The sequence below is a fragment of the Tympanuchus pallidicinctus genome, unplaced genomic scaffold (genome assembly GCF_026119805.1).
Source record: "Tympanuchus pallidicinctus isolate F22 unplaced genomic scaffold, pur_lepc_1.0 scaffold15, whole genome shotgun sequence".
Lineage (NCBI taxonomy): Eukaryota > Metazoa > Chordata > Aves > Galliformes > Phasianidae > Tympanuchus > Tympanuchus pallidicinctus.
Window position 1 is genome coordinate 12,909,920 of NW_026294669.1, and position 24,278 is coordinate 12,934,197.

The following is a 24,278-nucleotide window of genomic DNA, read 5'->3' on the forward strand; positions in this document are numbered from 1 at the left end:
CATTTAGAGTGAATATCCTATTGTATCCAGAGTGAAGGTTAACTGCTATTCTTTGTGATTCTGGGGATACAAACAGCATGACTATACTAGAAAACAATGTTGCTTGAAAGGTAGTAGGGAACAACATTTTCCATTCAGTTTTCACTTTTACCTCCTTTTTGGCCACAACAGAAAATACAATGACACTTTGAAGCACCACGCTGTTTTCAATACTTGCGTTTATCTTAAACAAACAAACAAAAAACTCTGTACAATTGAAATATTTGTGTTATAAGAAAACATCCTAAAAATAATTTGCACATTGTATTCCCTAATTAGTGTCTTCCATTTATATTTTAGTTAAAAATGCTTTACATAGAGCTTTTTATTCAACATCCAGTCCAACCCTTTCTCATATGAATTTTTTTTTTAATGCTTAAAATAAAAAGAACAAATATATCTTGCTGAATTTTCACTGAAATCATAATGCTTGCATAAATCATTTGGCACTGATACATTTTACATATTCCCAGTAACTGATAAGATTCAAAACATTCTTATGCAAAAATAAAAAAATACATGGTACTATTATATGTCTTTAAAATGTTATGGAAGAGGGAGAGAAAAACTTCAACAAAAAAACTAGTAACTTCAGCTAGTACCTAAGCAGAGCACATATACCAGAGATAAGCACACACTCACTGATATAGACAGGACACTGACATGAATGGTCACACAGGTTGCCCAAGCCAAGGGGAGCCTTTAGCAGCATTTAAACACAGGACTCAAGTAAAACTGTAGACAGTTGAGCCCCCATCCTCTTCTCCAGTTGGTAGAGATAGAAATATACGAGCAAAAAGATAGAGATATACGAGCAAAAAAATGCATGCAGCACTCTCCAGGTGCACAAGCATTCACACATTCATGGATGCTTTGAGCACCAGCACCCCTACCCAGATCCTAAGCTCCTTACCCTATTCGTGGGCTGCTTAGTTCAGCTTGAAATTCACTGTGAGCATATGTCCATTGACTTCCTTGTCCCTCATCTGTCAGTCATACCACATCCACAAATGTTTCTGAGTGTACCAGCACGGACTTCTTGTCTGACTGATGTTCTGGCCCAGACCTGAGGACCTGCTGGCTGGGAGTGCAGAACCCCAGCAGCTGACACAGACATCCTACTTGCCCCAGTAGTTTACAGCACAGTTAGCAGCCCTACACCCAAGGTCTGACTTCAGGAGCTGGTACCTAGTTCACTCACCAATCCACCAGTAGCTGTCCAGGCTAAAACTCTGCACAGTTCACCCTAGTCCCAGAGAGGACCATCCAATCAGCAATGCCAAGATCCTCACTCATTCCAGTAGCTGGAAACACAGCCAACAGCAGCTGTACCCCCAACCTCCAAACTCCAGTATGTGGTACTAAATTTTACTCAGAGACCCACTTGCTACCTGGTACTGTGGGTGCATAGTCTGTGGAATCATTCTTAGATCCTGAGAGCTATGGCCCCTCCAGCTGCTGAGATTAGCCCCCACTCTCACCGCAGTAGCTGGCAACATCATCTGCAGGCCTACAGCCCTGGCCTGACTCCAGTAACTGGCACTCAGTGCACTCACCCACATCCAGGTATCTGCACACACACACAGGAGAAAGTATGTCAAACACACTGAAATAAACATTCCCATGTGCCATCATTATTTGGTGGCAATGACTAGATTTGGTTCCTATCTCAGCCTCCCTTTCTCACTATCCCTTGTTGCTTTGGAAAATGTCCTTGGCCATGTACACTCAAAGGAGCAGACACTTCGCTTTTCCATATCCTTACATTCTTAACAGTACATTTTTTTTTTTCTTTCTTTCTTTTTTTTTTTTTTTTAAGCTTGACTGGCACTAAATCTGTCTTCAAAGAACAAAAGTAGAAGTAGTATATTGCAAGAAGCTTGATAAGGAATACGTTCACTGGAATAGGATTCCAGAGAGGTGGTTGATGACCCATACATGTCAGCATTTAACTAATGCTGCAGCAATTTAACTTTTTAACTTTTAAAATTTTAACTTTTGCTTAGCCCTGAGGTGATCAGATATGGATGATCTTTATTGGTCCCTTCTACCATAGAATAAACAATATACAAATAAATAGAAGAAATCTCTGCAGAATTTTGTCTTAATACCTCTGGAGATTGGATGAAAGGAAACACTATGTCTTACAAATGAACATTTTTCAGGAAATTAACATTTTTCAAGAAAAGGAAAAGGGAAATAAGTAGTTGCAGACCTCCTCTGTTTCGATCAGAGTTGGATATTGCCTCACTATTTTAGCTTCTGCTACTTTGTTCAAAGATTTTAACCTCATCTGATCAAACCAGTTGCCTTACAGCAATAAAGCTCCCAGATGAATCATTTGCACATCATTTGGTTAAGTACTTAATGTAAAAAAGAATTGCTAAAAATGAAATGTTTCAGAAGCAAGGACAAGATCACAAGAAATCTACAATACTTTGACTGTTATTTCTTGAAGTAGTTTGGAATCTAAATATCCAGTGAGCACGCCTGCCTTCTGTCTGGAAACCACAGGGAAAACTCCATAAATATCAGATCCTCTGTGTTCTGAGCAGTCCTTAAATATCCCCTTCCCCCCCCCCCCCCCCTCCCTCCCCACACCATATGCATCTGCCTTGTTACATACTGGTAACCAGATTTATGACAATGTACTTCTCTGCATCACTTTGTCCACACAGTTAACTTAGTGGTGAATAAGAGCCAGGTCTCTAACTTCTAATTTGTACTTCTAACCAGTAACTTAACAGGAAGATGTCCAGGTCTATGCTACACCAACCAGAGAGATGAGATCGTCTGAGAAACACTGCCTCTTTCTTTTACTTACATTACTGCCAAAGTAATGAATAAAGCAAAGTTAGAAATGCGGCAGGAATGGAAACTATTTCAAAAAGGTAAAATATTTCAGATATAGTTTGAGGCCAAGAATGATTTCTTTCTTCTTAGCTCTACATATTAATCTATGGAGGTTCAATCTCCCTACATAAATGAAGGCAGGGCATTCTTCACAGAGAGTTGCTATAAACTGTAGAGAATTGGCTTATGGGATTAAACGCTGGCAGAAGTCTAAAATAATACTTATCCATGGATGAAATCTATTAGGCATGAAAGAATTATAGGTGAGAAGCAATCAAAGATCAGTGATGCAGTGTGTGCTTCCTTGAGATGAATATATATGAAGGTTACATGAGATCTGAAAAACGCTCATACTGCAGAGAACATGAAGAGAATATTAGTAATGAAACACTTCAAATAAAATATTTACTCAAGAGCATCAGGAGACTATTGAAATGATTAAAATAAACAGGTGAAGTCAGAGTTCTCTTGTACTGTTATCAGAGTTATTCTCCTACATGAGTGCCACTTTGCTCTCAACCATTTCAAAGAATCACAGAGTCATAGAATATCTTGGGTTGGAAGCAGTCTTGAAGCTCATCTTGTTCCACCCCTTGCTATGGGCAGGGACATCTTCCACATGACCAGGTTTCTCAAAGCCACATCCAACCTGGCCTTGAACACCTCTAGGGACAGGACATCCACAGAGTCTCTGGGCAATTTCAATATTTAGATTTAAAAAAACATTAAAAACCCCAAAACAACAACAAAAACAGCAACATGCTACTGGAAATAGCGAAAAGTTCAGAGCAAATGATTTGTTGGTGGTGGTGGTTTTGACCAGAATGGTGATAACGACAAGCTCTAGCAGAGTATTGTTTTTCTAAGTACAAAAACATAATTTTCCCTCAAGATAACCCAGTATAACATCAGTAAGCACTTCAAAGCATCAAATCACACATACAAGGATGTAAGTATATAGAATGAGTATATCCATTCAATTTACGCAGTTTTACTTTTTAAAGGTATGGGAAACCTTTATGCATATGCAGCAATAAAATTACAAATCTAGTCTAATCTCAGTGTCAGGACTGTGGATTCCTTCTGTCAGTGGATCCATGTATGCCATATAAAACAAGTCTACCCATTCTCTCTGGCCTTGCAGGCAATGGCTGTATACTTATAGATCAGAATGAAACTGTTTTCTAATTATAGCTAGGTAGGAGCAAGGAGGAGATAATTCATAGAAACAGGGCAGTGAAAGGTTTATAAGAACTGTGTCCTTGCATGGGTAGCATTGACTACATTGACTATCTCTTAATGAAGCTCGTAAAATCCATAGAGACTGACAAGACCATGCGATGACACTCACCTGCTAAACATAGATGCTTCTGCATAGATGGGTTTTTTTGTGCTGGGGGAAGCTAATTGAAGTGGAACCTGAAAATGCCAGTGACACTTTCCAAATTTAATGACAAACACTGCTGTTTAGCTTACATACAATAAAGATTCAATTCACACATGCAGTCTCTCCAGGAGACAAGACGCCCCTTCCTCTTTCAGTTTAGACTTACAGATCATTACATCTACAGCTGATAGGTTGATGAACAATTCCTAAGCCTAACAGCATTCTTCTTTCATGGATTAAAAAAAAAAAAAAAGATTCCAAATGACCTTGAAAATCACAAGAATAAGTACTATGATTGCTGGTATACAAGACACGAGGATAATACATCAGTGGCAATACACATCATCAAAATGAAACAGACCCAGGAATAATAAAATTTGATAGCAGTGACTCAAGCCAGGGACAGCATCTGCAAGTGCTCCCTTATTTGCTCTATTTAAATTAATGTTAATTTCTATTCCAAATACCATGTTGTCCATGGAAATGCAACTGTCAGAAGCACAATACAAACTTGTGGTCTACGTGTACTGGGAACTCTTTCACTGCAAAAGACTAATGAATGCTCACTTCAAAAGGTTAATACTGAAAGTAGCATTTCTTTGTGACTCAGCAGTTCACAGGACGCCTGGTTTGCAATGAATCAGGAAGGCTAGCAGAAGTCAGAAGCCTATAGCTGTGTTATTGACTCTCTTGCTGATTCATTGCATGCCTTGATTGAATTCCTACAAACTCACTTTCCTAAATATGGAGAAAAATATTTTTTCGAAACATTATATATATATTCAGTGAATGATTAAAATAGTGATTGCATGACATCAGTGCTAGTTACCTGATCATTCTACTAACTTTATGAAAAATATTAAATGGAAAAAAAAAACTAAAATCAAGCTACATAAAAAAAAAACAACCACCAAAAACAAAGCAAAACAAAAACTTACAAAAAAGTAATGTAGTCACACATCAGTCAAATATTGTGACACAAACTGGAACAAGTAATAGAATTGAAAGCTAACATCAATCATGCAGACATTCATTCTGGCCACTTCAAATACAAAAGGGAAAGAAAAAAAGCAGCATGACTTGTCTCAAAACTCAATTATCTGATTTTCTTTTCCTGGCTTTTAAAATTGTTTCTAATCCCAATCATTATTTATAGGGAAATTTATGCATTTCTGCTATGTCATTTGACCACTTCCCTAAAATAATGCAAAATTAATATTAAAAGTAATAGCATCATATACTTATAAGCACAAACAAATATACGCATCTTCCCAGACAAACTGAATTTCAGGATGTTTTGTTGTCTTTGAAACTATTTTAGAACTTAACTGTTTACCAAAATTCTTTCCCTAGCTCGTTCGTTGGCCACCTCAGTTACTGAAAAATAAGTAAAGAAACTGTAAAATGAAGATAATTAAGATGTTACCTTCATGCGTTGCAAGAAGTCCCTGGAAGAATCTTTGAAAAGATTCAAACAGATTTTTGCCTGAGGATCTGTCACATAGTCTTGAAAATGATTTGTCAAGTCTTACCTCAGAATTGGCCTATGGACATAAGTTTCCCAGAATCCATACATCAAACAGTCATACAGTCAGATTATTTAGCAGATCGTGAATAAAAGAAAACAAATATTCATGCAATGAAGACATTGCTCTTTAACGTGAGAAACAGACAAATTCATCGCAGAAAATTTTTTATATTTAATAATCTACTGATAATACCAATTTGTAAATTGTGGGAAATCAGAAAAACAACATATAAAAAATAAGTGTGAAAAACCAGACAGATGAGCGTTTGTTCACATCATTATGGTACAACTAGGCAACAGTGAAGATAATAGAGTGCAATGGTGCTAGGAGGGCTTAAATGACAAAAGCAATAAGCATGAAGTTTTCCAGAAATTTGAAAGCATTTATTATAGAAAAAGACAGGAGAGATTACTAAACAAAAGGGTGAAAAAAGAGACTTACAGAAATTGCTTTTGTTTACAGCAGGCCAAACATAACTGGGAAAGGAATCAGTCCCTTAAAAATAAGAGCAGCAAGGATTAAGTTAGCAAGGAATTTGCTAGACGTATCAGTAAAGTTTTGATAAAGCATGAATTGAAAAATCAATAATGAACGGGACAGATTTTGACATCCCTGCTGGTTAAATAACATTCAGGTGTGAGAATAAGTTGCTATAATCAGACACTACACATCTAATATACATATCGCCAACATTAAGGGCCTCCTCAGTCCTTAAAAATAACCTGACTGCAGCCCAAACTCCTTCACTGTAGCATCCTAAAAAAAGTGGCCACAGTGAGGTAAAAGCAAAGAGAATTAAGACCTCTTCTTCTCAGACCTGTTTGCCTCCTTCTTTTTTTACACCTCTGGATAGTAAGCACGTGTACTTTGCTTGGCTGCAACTGGGCTTGTACAACTGAAACATTTCATCACTGGCAATGCTAACAGAGTTATGTCTGGTTCTTGCTCTTCACTCAAGAAGAATAGGATGCAAAGGATATTTTCCAAGTCAATGTACATACAGCTATTTATTTAGTCTTTGGAGGTTCCTGGGTCAGTCCCAGATTAGAAAATAAACCAAAGTGCAATTGCATGCACGTACATGAAAGGAAAATGCATTTTAATTGACAGTTACAAAGAAAACAATTTCTACTGTGAACCTGAATCTACTAGCACAATAAACACCTGCTTTTATCCCTCAGTAACTGCCCTGTATCTTGGACCGTTTTCACTGTAGATCTCTAGTAGCTTTTCCTATGGATTCCAATTCACAGAGCCTTAACCACAGCTGTCAGCAGTGAACTCCCTAAGGTATATAGAATTCTCCATAAGAGCGCTCATCCTTATTCTTACATGCAGTGGTAATCATGCCAGGGCAAATCAGGGACCTTAAAGGATACGGTTTGATGAGTTAACACTACAGTGTATACATGAGTAAGATCAGAAACGCACGCCATGCAAAATTCCTGATAAGTAGCTGGCAGAAACAGGCCCAGAATATGTGCACTTGTGCAGTGAATAGATCTGTCCTCTTTCAAATATTTTTGCATCCCAATTTCATCATTTTTTTTAACCCTCATAATTTTTGCAATTTGTGTCAATCATAACAAAAGCATTCTGTCCCTACCTGTCATGGGAACATATTTTCATATGTTTCATTTTGCCTTCTGGAGGCAAGATATTATTTTTTAAAAACGTCAGCAACATTAAAAAAAAGTCAGTCCTACAAATCATCCTAGACATACAGGCTCATCTTGGGGACTTGCTGCACTGAAATCATTGAAGGTCACCACAGGATTAATATGGATGGATTAAAATAGGTAATAGCAATGTGAAAATGGATGGAGATATGTAGAGCTAGGCAGGGAAAGCAGGAAAAAGGATGAAACTTATAATTATTTCTCAGATTGAGGAAAAAAGAAGTCTTGTCCATGATGCATAACAATGCTATTTTTAGAACGGAGAGAAAATCGGTTTGTTTTATCTTGAACTGCTGTTGTGGGTTAACCCCAGTAGGCAGCTCAGCTCCACACAAATGCTTGCTCACTCCCCCCCAAGTGGGTTTGGGGAAAGAACTGGAAGGGTAAAAGTGAGAAAATGCATGGGTTGAGACAGTTTAATAAGTAAAGCAATAACTATGTATGTAAGCAAAGAACAATAAGGAATTCGTGCACCGCTTCTAATAGGCTGGCAGATGTTCAGCCATTTCCAGGAAAGCAGGGCTCCATCACACAAAATGGTCAATTGGGAAAACACCATCATTCTGAACTCCTGGCACTTTTTTCCCCTCAGCTTTTATTGAGGAGCATTACATCATGTGGTTTTGAATATCCTTCTGGTCAGTTGGGACCAGCTGTCCTGGTTTTGCCTCATTCTAGATTCTTCTGTACCTCATCAGCAGGGCAGAGTGGGTGCTATCTGTGCAAGCACTGCTCAGCAGCAACTAGAACGTCAATGTTCTGTGTACAAATTCTATTTGTACACAAATCTAAAACACAGCACCATATGAGAAACTATGAGTTAACCCTATCCCAAGCCAAATCAATAGCACCATTTATATTAATTGAATTTCTGAGTTTGTGCAAAGTGCAGATCTTTTAGCCTGATTTAATAAAGCAGTGCACAAGTAATTACTTTCAGCACAAGTGTTTGATTATAGGATGTAGCACCAGTCCATCCTCATCTCCTCTTTGAAAACTTGTTTAGAAAACTGTCCACATGTGGAAAACTAGAAGTCTCTCAATATCAATTTTCTGAAACACCTACAAAATCAGCTAACACCACAGATACACACTTACTAGCCTTGCAGAGGAGAAAGCCACCGAGCTTTTAGATCCAAATTCAGACAAAACCACTCTCCTGTAGCTGACCCCATACTCCTAAATCCAGTTGCTGCATCCAGAACTTGGTGAAATAAATTAACGGGACTAAATTTTAACAAACCTATTGCCATTTAATCATTGTAGTGGATCAGTAAGCATCAGCTTGGGTGTTTTTGCCTCAAAACTTCATGTGCTGCTCCACATTCGGAGAGGGATTAATGTATGAAGAATGAACAGCTGGCTGGTTTTTCATCCAATTGTGCCTATTTTGTCATTTTAATATTAGAAAGTAACCGTAAGATTTTGAATTAATCACAATCTGCTAAAAAGATATGATACCTCATTGACTTCTAAAATAAAAGTAAGATTCCTTTAGTCTAAGCGCTTATTTTTAAAGTACCCCATTATCTGGGAAAATTGCTATTCTTCAAGTCTCCACTTGCAAGGGACATTTTGTCTCCTAAAACTCTTGAGATTATCCACATTTCTTACTCCGTAATCATAGAACAGGTTCACAGTACAACTACTGGCGTGCCAAGATTTCCCAGTCCAGGATGCTACTGAATAATAGTGAGAATGTATCTCTGCTACATCCTGGGCAAAAGGCAGGTTAACTATATGGCAATCATCAGTGCACTCCCATAAAAACAGCAGTCAAATGGGAACAGTCAATGTCAGCATGACAAGCTGCAGCTGGATCTGGATCTTACTGCCCATAATAGATTCCACATTCATTGTTGCTGTTGTCCAAGGGTACAGCTAGAATACAAAGGAAAAACCTGTTTGGATATACAGGAAAGGTACATGAGGGCATCAGTGACCAGAGAGATGCAAAGAAAACACCTTGTGTGTAAGATAAGTTCCATAAGAAGTATTTGTGTGTTATCAGCATGCCTATTACTGAGACTTGTACCTGTCTGACAAAATATAAATTTCTTGCATTAAGACACCTTGGTCAGTTTCTCAGTCTCAGACCTTCAGCTCTGTGACAAGGTCAAAAAAAAAAAATAAATTCTGATATAACAGAGAATGCATTTTTTAAACCACTGCTCCATGCCTCTTAAGAGGGAAAACATTAGGTTTACTACTACATTCGAGTGTGGATTTACAAGGTGCTTATTCATATCAGAAGATCTCATCTTATGTTCCCCCTTTGCTGATATACCGCGGAGCTGAGCACATAAGTTGAACAACTTGTGTATTATTCTTATTTTAGAATTCCCTTCTTTCAGTGCTTCCAGAAACACCATCTAGTTTCAAAACCTGGGTTTGCTTTTGTTTGTTAATAACTTCTTTTCCTTGATAGTGAGACACCAAACTATATTTGTGTGACTTCTTGCTTGGATTATTGACATTTGTCTTTTCTTCTACTGCTTTAATTATGTAACCAGGCTGCATTCAAGCTTTTACTTATTCCAAATTTGCCTTTTGCCACATTTCTCCCATTTTACATGTGCTGCACTGAATTCTATTAAACACTCCATTGATTTTAAAGTCCTTACTTTAGCATTTAAAAGTTTATGTTCTCTTGCTTGCTGGGATTCAACAGAATGTAAGATTGTTAATTTCTCTCTTTTTCTTTTTCTTTTTCTTTAATAAGTATATTTCTCTGTTTATTTCAAACCAGAGTCTCTTACTCTCTGGTCAAAATCCCTTTGATTTTTATACTTAGCTTTCAGAAATCACTCTCAAAAGCTTCAAAGGAGACAGACTCCAGATTAACTGCAAAATGATTTTTTTTCATATACACCAATGGAATGGAAGCTGACTAACAGTACAGTCAGGGGAGGCAGCTGAACTCTCTATTGTGCTACCTAACTAATCTTAACATTAATAAATCACTAATTCATTTTTATTCCAAGTTAAAATTGATTGGTTCTTTTAGAACATTTTCACAAAGCAGTAGATTCCGTGGACGTATAAAAAGAGGAAATCCTGTGCTTTGTGCTCTACTATGCATGCAGTTCTTCCATGTCCCAGGCATCAAATGTGCAGAACAAGTAGGATAACCATACTCCGAAGAGCAATTGAAGACAGAATGCTCCCCAGTCACAGCACTCTCTATAGATTATTGCTCTGCTACTCCTGCAGCCTTAACTATGTGACACGGCCTGCCACTCTCTCAGTTACTCTTTCCTTCTCGTTACCTGAGAACAATGCCTGGGGTCTCACAGGTTGAGAGAAGGAATTTGGACTTATCTTCTGATTGTATTCAGCATGTAGCCTGTGCTTGCTAGTGCAGGTCTTCAGGGAAAAAATGCATTGGAAACAGGTCTGAAGAAGATTAAAACCAGGAAAGTGATTAGGAGAACAAACAATTCTATGTCTTGCTAGTGCCAATGATCAGAGCCACAGTGAAGTTATTGGTGTGTGAAAAAAGAAAGATCTACTGATTACAAGATAAACATTGAGGTATCTATGAACTGGAAATTAACAGGAAAGAAATCCTTTGAGTAGAAATAAATACCCTAAAGGTAGAAAGAAACAAAAACACCAGTTGTCTCAAGAACTAGTGCATGAAGTTAACAACCGGGTGAGGAAATAATAGCAATGACAGTGAAAGGTAACTTCCATCTTATAAATAGTCTACAGGCATTTGCTTAAAACAGATCTCAGATGCGCATATGGGATGTAAATATTAGAAAGATCATGAATATTACCTAAAAATACTTACTTTGAAGAGCATAAAGCATGTCTGTAGAAGAGAGAGGAGAGGAATGAAAGCGAGGGAACAATTTTACAAACTCTCAGGTTCCAGACAGGAGAGATTTTAGCAAGAATCAAAAATCCATCAGATGATGAGCACTGTGGAAAGAAGAAGCTCAAGAGATGCTACTTTTCCAAGACCTGAACGTATCACATGATGCTGCCATGAGAAAGGATGAATAATCCCATAATAATTAATTAGACAAATTAAGAACTGTGTTAGAACTATGCCTTGGGAACCTTAGCAAGCTCAGGGATACTTTCCAGCATCAAGCATGTGAGCAAATAATCCTAAAGTACAGTGTTAACAGGTAAAATACCAGGTGAAAACATTCAGGCAAGTAAAGAGAATTGACTGTTTTGGCACAAAACACATTCTGAGTAATCCAATCCCAAATTACCCTCCTACCTCATTGGTTTCCTAGCACATCTAGACATCTCATAAACTGTGTAAGAAGGAAAGAAAAGCAGAAGATTATTCCAATAAAAAAACATGGAAAGTCTGATTTTGTTGCCAGATCTTTAAAATGAAAATAAAAAAAATAAAAAAAGAAAAATCCCACAAACCCCAGAAGTTGACTTAATGAAAAACAATTTAAGAACACAATCATCAAGTTAATTTCAGTGCTTCAAAGCAAAGCAAGAAGAAACATATTTGATCAGGAAAGCGTTCAAGAAACTTTTTAACAGCAAAATATCAGGTTTGTTTTTCAGATAATATCTTTAGCAAAGTTTACATGAATTAATCACTGTAATAAAACACGAATTAAAAATTTAGAAAACAAAACGCTAGACACCCAAATTGCACCCATTATACAGGATAACCTGATGACTACATACAGGTCTATATCCTAATTCGGATTTCAAGAAGGTGTTGGTAGCAATCTAATATAAAACAATTTATGTTTCATGAATTTTAGAAGTACAGAGTGAAGGAATACATTGAAATTGATGCATAGATCAGCAGAGCTCAGATTATTGACAGAGCTCTGAAGTTGAATACTGTGAAGATGGATGCAACCTGTAGTAAGGTTTTCTAAATGCTGACATCTAACTTAGCATTACATCACGTAAGTCCTAAATGAAATCTTTTGTAAAAAAAATAAATTCAGAAGACACCACCAAGGAGCCAGCAGCAGCTACTGGGACCAGAGACCCCTTTTCTAAACAGAAATGTAGTTAGATTAGAAGTGATGGTTTCAGAACAATTTCTTTTATTTAGCTAAATGGAATTTCAAATGAAAATTTTACTTAAAAAATCCTTGTCACTAACAACAGAATCCTAAATGAAAAAGCCTGTTACTAAGAAGGAATTTACTTTCAGTCTACTAAGACTGGAGTGAAAACTCAAAAATAGAATGCAAAAATCTAAAAGCAAATGAATCTCCTAAGAAGTATTTTTCATTCAACTCCTGAAAGCATCCTAATATTAATGGAACTATGAAATTAACATACTGTTACATGTCACATCAATATGTTAAACATAATGTAAAGGGCCTTGTTCCTACAGATTACCTTTTGAAGAGAAAAAAAAAAAAAAAAAAAAACACTGAACTTATTTCCAGTGTTGTTGTGAGCAGTTTCTAAGAACATGACTGGATTCGCTCTAATTTCAAAGAGCTAGCTTTTGTTTCCCTTCTGTTCTTTCTAGTTTAGGCAATGTTGTATTCCACTATATAACTAAATAACCTAATATTTCAGGAGGGCAGATAGAACTTGGATTTCTTCGAAATCCCCACGGAAGACACCCCAAGGTTCACTGGCATTAGCAAGTATGCTCTGAGTTCCCATCAGTGCTTCCTGTCCACCCACAGTATCCTGCAGTTGTCAGCTAAAAGCAACCTCGAGAGCATTACTCCATGAGGCTTGGACACCAAGCAAGAGAAACAGAGCTGAAGAGATCACTGCTCTCCTCAGTCAGTACCTTGCTTGACAGGCAGCCAGTAAATCCTATGGGATGCACAACCATGCATAGAACTACTTCTTCATCAGTATCCAACTCTCAGCGTTTTCTTCATAAAACAGGGAAGGTAATTCCATTTCTGATTGCTTTCTGACGGTTAAAGCCTTTGGTAGGGAATTTGAGCCCTCAAATCCCAGGCCAATGCTCTGTGTGTGGTAAGGAAGTAAAGGTAACAAAACAAGTCCAGCACACACCAAGGGATGGAGAGGACTATCTGTCTGTTCTCAAGCAGAGATGGTACAAAAAGTGGAGCAACATCTCATATAACTGTAAGAAGCCATCCCCCATCAGAGCTCTATGCAAATGCATCCGCAGAGCAGAAATGACACTGACTTTAGAAAGTACACTATAATTTCCATACACAAATCCCCATAAAGTTATTCTTCTTATCCTGTGCCAGAACTACTGCAGAATAATTTAGCATTACTGTTCAATAAAGCAAGTAAACACACCTCTAAATCAGAGCACCAAGATAGACTATAGCAGTCAGTGAGGTGGCAAAGAGGCTTCTGATCTCTGCTAGTTAATGCCTGAGGGTGCTCCGCAATTTCTAGTAGGATGGATAAGCACCACTTCATGAAGATTTTTTTAAAAATTTGTTTATAAGGAAAGGCATTGTATCAATTAAATGTCCTGTTATTAACTTAACTCTCTTTTGTCTCTGATGGTGATATTATGGGATGGATACGTTTCCCTCAAAAATACAAACCTGTGTAAGTGGATAATAGGCTCAGCAATGATCATGATACCAAGATTTGCATTCAGTAGAAACACTCGTGCTCTTGCCTAAACAAAGTTCCTAAAGCCATAAGATAGATTTATTAGGGACATGATCTTTATTGTCTAATTACAACATCCAATAATTGTACATCTTCAACAGTCAGGAACAATTGAATTTTCCCTGGGTTTCTTTTTCCTGATATTTCCAGCACTGACAAAACCTATGGCATGCATCAAAAGCTTATTTATTTATGCATATGGCTTGCATATCTGAAGGCTAGATGCATAAATTTTTAAGAGCTGACATACTCTTCAGGGAAAAAAAGTTCCCCCTCTGAATTATTTTATTCACTCTGCAGCTATCCAGTGCTACCCCTTGTTTATCAGCTCATTACCGTGACTGAAAATGAGTTTGTCAGGAGAGATATAATTTAAAGAATGAAAACATGAACACTGAGGGCATCTTGATAACTCAGCAAATACACAATTTTTTTCTTTTAAACTGAGAAATAAACCTTTTCCCCCTAACATTCTTTCAAAATGGAACATTTTTCAAAGCTTTTGTGGAAAAAAAAAAATCAGAATAATTTTTACATGAATGTTCTGGAAGCTGTTTTGCCTTGCTATACATGGGCTTCCACATAAACATAAAAGTCATCATCAGAATAATCTTTTAAAAAGAAGGTCAATGTTTTTTAGTCTTAACCTGCCACAACCCTGAAGCACAGGTCAAATATTTGTTCAGAAGGATTTCTAAATCACATCCCAAATTTTAAAAAACTAAAACCCTTGCAAATCTCCATTTTTCTCAGTGCGTATATTTGTTTGGTAGGGAAGGGGGAAGAAAAAAAATAATCACAGAATTGCAGGGGTTAGAAGAGACTTCTGGAGATGATCACATCTAACCCCCTCTCTCTGCCCCTCCCCCCCCAAACAGTTTTCCTACAATAGGTTGTAAATAAGACAGAACACCTTCTGAATGAATTTGGCTGTCCAAACTAATACGTTAAGGATTTTTCAGATTTTGGCTAAAGTCCATTTTGAGTTCCTGAGTAGTGTGATATTGTAGATCCTCTTCCTACAACAAAGCAGCTCCATGGAGAGGTGGCAGTGGGTTTCATCAGCCCCCTGTGGCTTCGACACTATTTTTAAGAAAGTGATTATGCACCAAAATGGATATAAAGAGCTGCTGAGGTATGTGAACAGATGTTTTATGAAAGGCAGCAAAAGCTGCCTCTTCATTTATGAGCCAGCAGTTTGCTCCAAAACTAATGCCTCCTAACTGTTTCCATGGAAACTACAAGAAAAAGCACAATAACACTATCAGATTGGAAAAAATTTTCAGCTACAAAACACTTTCTTCCACACAGTCATTGCCATTAACTATGCATTTCATCAGTGATGAACAAGATTCTATATGCTTCACTTGTAGAAATCTGCAGCAATGGAGGTGATCCATAGTTTTTCAGCTGCCGTGACAGCATGGTTGCTAGGAAGATGTTGCCCATGCAGTCCAGCTTTCACTATGTTCACATTCACTTTCGGGGCTCCTTAAACAAAAAGAAATTGTCAATGGGTGCAATTTTCCCACATAGAGGAATTCAGTGACAAACCTCTGCCCCATACATACTTCTACGTCACATGCCATTCTGTCAGGTTATTCCTCTGCTGCTGACAGTCACATGGCAACAAAAACGTAACAGAATTGGTAGAAACACCAAATTTGTACTGCCACGACACCAACATCCACCTCATACACTGTGGGACAACACAGTAAGCTAGGAGGCACTACATTTGAAGCAGCCATCCCATGTGTTGAAGAAAACTCTGTCTCTTCACCTCATCCAGCTTAGGGACTAGCAGAGCATCAAGTGTTGAAACAAAATGGAACACAAGTGCTTTTCAATGTCCCTGGAACAAACTGACCCAAAAGTTACACAGAATTGCACCCAGAAGTAAACAGAAAACTACCAAAGTACATTTTACCTGTGAAATGCACCCAGCTCCATTAAGACAACAAAGCCACCCATCACCTTTCTCAGCCAAAATTTGCAAGTGGTCTTCAGGTGGGATCCAAAAGGGTCTCAACATGAGCCAGCAATGTGCTCTTGCAGCCCAGCAGGTCAACAGTATCCTAGTCTATACGGAAAGAAGTGTGATCTGTAGGGCAACTGAGGTGACACTCAGCCTCAGTCCTCACAAGAGTCCACAGGGAGTACTGTTTTCAATTCTGGAGCCCTCAGTACATGAAGGCAATAAACCTGTTGGAGTGCATCCAGAGGAGGTCACAAGGATGACCAGAGGGCTGGAGCACCTCCCTTGTGAAGATAAGAGAAGCTGGGCCCAAGTAGTAGTTGTTATTCTGGCTGATGGACAGCACTTCAGACCATGAAGTCAAGCTCCTGCTCATCTATATTCCAAATATTGTAAGCCAGTCCCCAGTTGCCTGCATTTATTCCAATGCCTCCCTCATTTTGCCATGCAAATTGTTAACTGGTCTGTATGTTCCAAATATGCTTGCACATCTCCCTGAATCATTTTAGGCAATAACCTTTCTAACTAGCTTAATACTGTTTTCTGGAATGCTAAACCAACTACACTCACTTTGTGCCATATGAGGGATGAATACCATGGATAAATTTATGCGATACAAATTAAATTTTACAATGCCTTGTATATCCAAAGCTGTCAAACAGAAGACCTTGAGACAGTTTAATCCGAAGTCTGTCCAATACAGACATTTATACTTCTGATCCAATAGTCTAATATAATACCAGTCTGACTGGGATGGACTGACATCTCAACTTGCAGCCTAATTTCTGTGGTCCTCAGATTGCAATTTCTGAGAAGAGCTGCAACAAAAGGCTAGGGGATCTCACTATATTAGCCTGTGAATTTGAGTGTATGAAGTTCATCTGGGATTTTTCGGTCTTTTTTTTTTTTTTTTTTTTTTTTTTTGTCTTTCCACATTTTTGTTACCAACTTGATGATTGATTGGACAAACCAAACTTTCACATTGCAAGGTAAGGCAAGGTAATAGACAAGTAGCTGATAGGAAAACATGCCCAAAATGGCACTTCCTTTTCCTCCGTATGTATTCTCCTAATACTCCCTTCAACTCCCAACTCCTGATGGGACTGCAGTATTACTAATTTCACAAACAGACTGCAAAATACTTTAGGCCAAGACCTCCCTTTTAATTGTTTCATAAAAACATCAGCCAGACCAGCAGCATTACATAAATAAAATAAAATAATCATGATAATGGATGATAGTAATGATTAAAAATTCATATCCCCCCTAGACACAAATATTCACAGCTTCCCAATTTGACACAGAAGGGATGAAAAGTGGATGTAAAAACACAGAGAAGCCAGGCAGAGAACCACAATCAGGGAAAGAGCAAAACAACAACAAAAAGAAAAACAAAGACAAGTTCAAGGAATCCCTAGAGACCTCTACCTTTTGAAGTCCCTCTCATGCACTCACAGCAAGGAGCCTGTGACAGCTGCTGCTGTTCCTGATACCCTCCCGGCACCAGTTCTGTCATTTATCAAGCTATCCTGTCATCAGCCAGCGCACAAATAGAGCGTGAGTTACCCTAGGTCCCATTCTCACTTCTCAGAAAGTCAAAGCCTACTCACAGATCAGAGATGTTTTGAATGTAAGTTTGAAGAAGCAGAGATGCCATCAAAGCACTATTCTGGGCTTTTTCCCTTGCTTTGCTGATACTGTAAGAATTGGGCAAACATTTCTAGATGAAAGGCAGCCATGGTTAAGAAAATGAAGAAAAGAACTTTAACTCCGGATCCTACAGCTTAGATATATTTAGTGAATTATTTTCACTAAGTTCCTCAGTTTTTAAAAAATTAAAAGAATATATCTGTAGAAGTGAAGAATTATACTACAGGTTTTATAAGTCTCTTTAAGCCTTGTCAGTATTGTTAGACTCGGCAGATACAGATTTATATTTGCACTGTAAACAGTCCTTTCACATCTCGCTGCTTGTTTTCCATTTCATACAAAGATATGGTCAGAACTTTCTGCCTTGATTACTATTATTGTCAGTCCACATCTGCTCTTCTCCACTTCTACCTTTAGAGCTCAAACAGTAATCCTAGCAGGAAGCAGAAGAGACTGCAGGTGTTTGTTTAGAGGTGAAACAAATCAAAGAAAGACAAGAATTGTCCAATAAGTTAGAAATGCCTTTCAGAAGACAGATGTAAGTTCCCATCTCTTGTAACCAAGCAGAATGGGAATTCTCGTCACCTAGCAATGAAATTCTGAGTCACCAATCACTAAATTTATCAATCTTTTTAAAGTGCTTTACTGGTGCATAAACACTCATCAGAACTGAAAGTTTATTATTATTTCACTGTCAAACCTATCTCATGTTTAGCACTTATCTCCAGTAATTCTTCATTAAGGGAACTATTGCATTTCCTATACAATAAGAATATAAGAGTGCAAGTTTCAAGAGTTACTGGCAAAATCTGAATTGCTTAATTCCTGCTACCAGTTCTGAAAAATATCCTCTCTAAAAACAAGACGTATTCATTGCATTTAAAACGTCAGCAAAGTTCTAGTATTTTAAGACTTTGGTTTGTAGGTTGTTAAAAAGTAAGCTTACGTATATAAACAGCCCCTGTAGTATAAATCAAGCACTAGTACCATTAACCAAAATGGATACTTATTTCCAGCAGTATTTCACCAAACACAAGAAAGGTCGATTCTCAAAATAAATGATTTCTTTAAATGATTTTTTCTTCGTGCATATAAGGAATCATCAAATTAATAAAACAAAAACAAAGTGTCTACATGGATAATGTCCCCATAAAAAGTATGTTTTGGAGACCTTAATTTCTTTTGCTATGAGAAAAAGCAGCTATTAAACAATTGCAATCTGATTTTGTGCTTTCAAGAGTAGTATTTATGTGCAAAACTAGTGCAGTGCAGAACTCATTAGCTTTACTGAACTGTACATGCATAATATGTAGTAGGAAGTGAAACAGAGCTACTAAACCAAACCAAAGATCTGGAAAGAGAGAAAGGATGAGTAAAATGACGAGAAAGTCTTCAAGTATTGTCAAAGCTGTATCAATAGCATGTGTTTGTGTATATGTAAATATGAAGAGTACATAGCTGTATTGAAGTTTCCTGCTGCCAAAAAATGATTTTAAGAAGTAAACTTCCCAGTAAAAAAAAAAAAAAAAAAGCACTTCTCAGCAAAAATCTAATTCTGACATTTCGCCCTGTGCTATTTCATCAGAGAATCACAGGCATCTCCTACGAAAGGTATTTCTTGGTTATTTTGGACCCTTTCTTTTCCTACAAACTTTCTCAGCCTTCCTTCACTGCAGCCCTCGGCCCCCTTCAGACTTCAGTTTTTAATGCCCCGTTATTCCTATCTATTGCTTCAACTCACAAACTCTTACCTAACATGTACTCCAGCACTCAGCACATGCCATATTAGAGCTGTAGATCTACCACTGTTTTCCTATCTCCTTTCCATCTCTCTTCTGTGGAAATACTGGCAGATCAGATATCAAGGGAATGCAAAGAGCTATCTATATTGCTATGAATTTTTCCTCCCAACAGATACAAATCATTAGCAAAAATATCTCCATCTATTTCTTTTGGAGGGCAATGCTAAGAAGAAGTGGGGGGGGGGGGGGGGGGGAGGGGAGGGGAAGGTAATAACAATACTAGAAAGATTTTAAAAAGCTCTAAAAATTTCCTCTAAGGATAGAAAAAAAAAAAGTGTATGACTGAAATACTCAATCTCCTTATCAGAAAAGAAGAATGAGAGGTGACTGCTAAAATATGTATCTTCACAGAGAAGTACGAGACATAAAGGACACTAATCTCTTGAGGAAAAGCACGACCAGATATTGGCAACTTAAATTAGATTAGCGAGAAATTTGCTATGTGAATGCTTGACAAGGAGATTGACTAAGAAAATCTTAAGGAAATGAGTAGTCTTTCTCACCTCTTTCCTTCAAAGCCATGATTCGATGTCTTTGCTTAACCAAATTCTTATGTTATACTCTGAAATAATCTGTTACAAGGAGAAACGTACGGAATTTAACACTGAGATGAGACCAGACATATAAATCTCAGTCCCTCCTAGCTTTGACAAATTTGCGATTCATTTCAAAAGATGAGTAAACTAAGCATTGAAAAATACAATTCCATCCAGCATTATTAATCCTGAAGGATATCTGACATTGCAGAGATTGGTTCAATTGCTTGGGCCTTTGGCATTGCAAAAACATAGTTGAAAACACAGCAATTCTACCAACGTATTTCAATTTCTTGAATTCCCAGGTTATAATCAACCAAGATATCATTTATTGATTTTTCTTTAAATTATTCATGGCGATAATATGGATATATAACCAGAGCACCCTCTCTTGTTTTCTAGATGTTAAAATTAGCAAGCCATAAATGTAAGGCATTTTTATTTCCTCCCACAAAAAAAATAAGTGAGGAATTATGCACTTCCTCTAAACGAGGAAACAATCATGTGGCTACCTGCATGGTAACTGGAAGCAACTAATTGATGGTAGGCATGAAAAGAATTAACATTCAGTTCACAGAAAAGATAACAATAACACATCCAAATGAAAATAGACTGGGAATATAGCGAGAGAATGAAGACAAATTATTTCTTAATAACAGATTGCTGTAAGTTGAGAATTTTCAGGCATGTAACAACAGATAGGAAGAAGAACCTAAATTATTTAGGCTGCCTCCAGGCTACATATGGGGAATACTATTTGGAAAAGCTTGGGTTTGTGTTCTGGGATTTGTATTGAAAGGGGAAAAAAAAAAAAAAAACAAATTCCCTTGCTGGTAGCTAATTAGTTACAACCCAGAATCTGGGTGATTATCTATGACTCGATTTACTAAGGGGTACTATGAAAATGTTGGAGATTTGCAGCATAGCATGGAGGTGCTTGTTGCATCCATGTCCCTCTCCACTGGATTCCATCTACACAAAAATTAAACTCAAGCTTGTCAGTAAAACAAAAACTGGGGATGCCATGGAAATGGCATGGAGGAGGGCAACATTCCAGAGGGCCAAATTAATTTCCCTAGGGATCCCTTGCTTGTAAAATCCCATAAACAAAGTGTCACTTCTAATTCGCTAAGCCAGTTTGATTGCTAACAGCAAACACATGCCTTACTTTGGCAAAGAGCTGCACACCATCAAATTAAATAATGTTATTTTATTTTTTCTTCCCCCCAACAATCTGTCTCACACATTCCTTGGCTGCTTTTAAAAGTCACTTGTAAAGTTTCACACTTGCATGCTGCAAACAGTGAAGCTGAAAAGCTGAGAGTCTCTGAGGATCAATAAGCTTTGAGTCGTTTCGGTTCAAATGGGGTGAAACAAGTCCAGCAACTGACAACTGCCATCTCATGGCGATTACAGGAAATGAAGAGGTAGGTATCCAGATGATTTCTTATGGGTGAATGGGAACATCATGTGAAGGCGTGATGAAACTACATGTTGCTTACACTTGGGGATATCAGAGATTCAGCAAAATACTACAGGTGAAACACTCTTGAGTTCACCATCAGTACAATAACAAACGTTCCTTCCTTATACACAACGATGCCAGTGTTCTTCAGTGTCAGCACACAGCTACCTTCAAAAGTCTTTACAAATGACAGCAGAAACTGCATTTTATAAAGGCCAAGCTCACAATGCCCAAATTTGCACTGAAAACTTAAATTAGAGAGGAAAAAGCGCAATTTAGGTACCCTACCAGAGTGAGTCCCCAAAGCAGATGAGATAATTATTATATCAATAAAAACAAGGGTGTGTTTGAGGCACTGTTGGAAATTTCAAGGAAAAAGTGAACAAGCTTCAAAGAATTCCCTTTAAAAAAAAAAAAAAAAAAATCTAAACAAACAAATCTAACAAAGACAACTCTAAAAAACCCTACTTGTTTTAGAAAAAAAATCAGCAAAAAATACACTTAAGGTAGCATTAAAAACCGTATCTTTTCATGTACATTATGGTAGATATATTTCTAGGACCTTCAGGTCCTAACTATTCCAGAATGTTTTGCTCCAAGAAAGGAAGAAAAGTCCAGGGCTTGTTTCAGAGCAAAAGTGAGACTCTGAAATGGTTTTAGGAAGAATTTCCACTGACCAGAACTTGAGTATATAAACAACAGAAACCTAGCACCTCTCTATCAGTTCAAATTGTGTCCCTTTCCCAGTTTCATGTGAGTCATCCCACTGAACAAATGCTCTGCATACCTAACTGAATGCTATTTCTCAAACCAAGCCCATGTCCATCCTGCTGTAATTGGAGCACATAGTTTATCCAGTACTGTCTGCTGCTCAAGTCCATTTACATTATAAAAGTCATTGGCTGATAAAAATCTGCACTTCATGTATTTGAAATAAGCGTTTTTCTTTTCCTCCCCAGCTGAAGTGGTAATAGAAGTTGAACAGAGGTAGATGTTGGTATTATGTAGACATAAATCACATCAAGTGTTATTCCAATATCTATCACTAATTGCTCTCACTACCTTACCTAGAAATAATTAGCAAATTTCCTCCTGAAAAAAGTCTTGATTCTGCTCTTTTCCACAATAAAATTACTTAGGCTTTACACCAGTATAACTAAGGAAAGGATTACCATTATTGCCTACAGTTTTAAAACACTTCTTGCCTGCTGAGTGAGCATTGTTTTTTCAGTGCAAGATATCAGGAACTGATTTCCTTGGGAATTACAAAACATAAAACCTGAAGACAGATATACACTTAGCAGTAAGCCCAAGATTACATGTTTGTACTGATAACAGAGAAGTAATAAAAGGAAGAAAACACTTAACTTAAACTCCAAGCATATGGAACAAGAGTGCGTGTGGAGGAGGAACTCAATTATTTAATGAAATAGCATTTTCAAGATAGTAGGAGTTGCATTTTCATGCCCTGATGCTCCTTCCATGCTACTTGTTCCTTTGGTTTATTTTCAACCCCCACATAACTCTAGAGCAGCTGATAGAACTTGTTAATAAAGACTCAGGATAGTAAACCTGGGTTCTGGCCCTGTTGCAGACTTCTGCCATTGCAAACAAATGGTCTTTTCCAATACCAAACTCAAGGGACTTGCTTTACCAGCCTTATTCAGCTTACTGAAAATTGCACCCTTAGCAAGATAATAGACTCTGGTTCTTGTAACACCAGTGAAACACTCAAAGCTGAAACAGAGATCTGGCAACTGTTAAACTTTGAGTTTAACTTCATGCATGCCAAGTATCACTGATATTTCCATACCCCTTGGTAGGGATGTCAGAAATTACTTAAGAGTTTGCCACAAGGCGTGCTACAAAGTTAACACTGTATCTAAATAAACTCTACCAGCTTCACTTTTCACACTTTTCACCCAACTAAGCGACCAGGGACAAACATCTCATTTCTCAAAATTGCAATTACCCTTTCAGGTAAGATGTCTAAGAAAGAAGAAATGGTGGTACCTCGCCAGCTATTAGCTTAGCAGCTAGCACTGCTGTGAAAAGCAGAGTAGTCCCACACTCCAACACATCCCTCACCTTTAGTTTGAATCTGTAATCCCTGGATTCAAGGATAGGAGACGGCAGATACAGTTGATTTAAACCAGCTTTAGACCACCCAAGAAAGGTAATAAAGATTTGGTAATAAAGAAAGAATAACTTACCCCTTTCCAAGGATCAGGGCTCACCAAACAATCCAAAGGAAATGATCTCTAAGCAGAGATTCTTACCTTCTTGCTAACACACTGTAAATGAAATTAGTGAGGGGTGAACCCACATGGCTGAATTGCTTGCACCTGTGCTCCCAGGTGCTACACTTCTTCACCAGGTGTTCAATCACTGGTTCAGACTGTGACCTAACAGCTCCCATACACATGCTCTACTAGCTTGATGCATATTTCAATAAGAGTTTTCTTGACCCTGCATATCAAAGTAACATTGATTTGTCTAGAACTATGAAGATGGTAATAAGCAGAAATATATTTTTGCATTGAGCTGAATATAAAAAAAAAACACTAAATTCCATTAGAGTCTGTTTTGGGAAGACTAACACCAAAAATTTACCTGTCTCAACAGAGAACTCTGAAATGTGGGCAGTCTATTTCTATATTTCCATTCACTCTGTATGACAGCCTCTCACCTATACTCATACACATTTGCATATCCTCATACAAAGCGTATGCTATATCCTTCCACAGCACGTATCACAAATCTACCACATTTATAATTATTTTTTTTTCTAGC

The 24,278-nt window shown here is 37.6% G+C and overlaps 1 long non-coding RNA gene across 1 annotated transcript in view; it reads right to left on the reverse strand.

Moving 5' to 3' along the window:
- Nucleotides 1-23,769, reverse strand: part of LOC128076838 (uncharacterized) — a 256,043-nt gene extending 232,274 nt beyond the window's left edge. Inside the window, exon 1 of the long non-coding RNA XR_008204669.1 lies at nucleotides 23,699-23,769. This is a non-coding gene — a long non-coding RNA (uncharacterized LOC128076838). The remainder of the gene's footprint in view (nucleotides 1-23,698) is intronic.
- Between the last annotated feature and the right edge of the window lie 509 nt (nucleotides 23,770-24,278).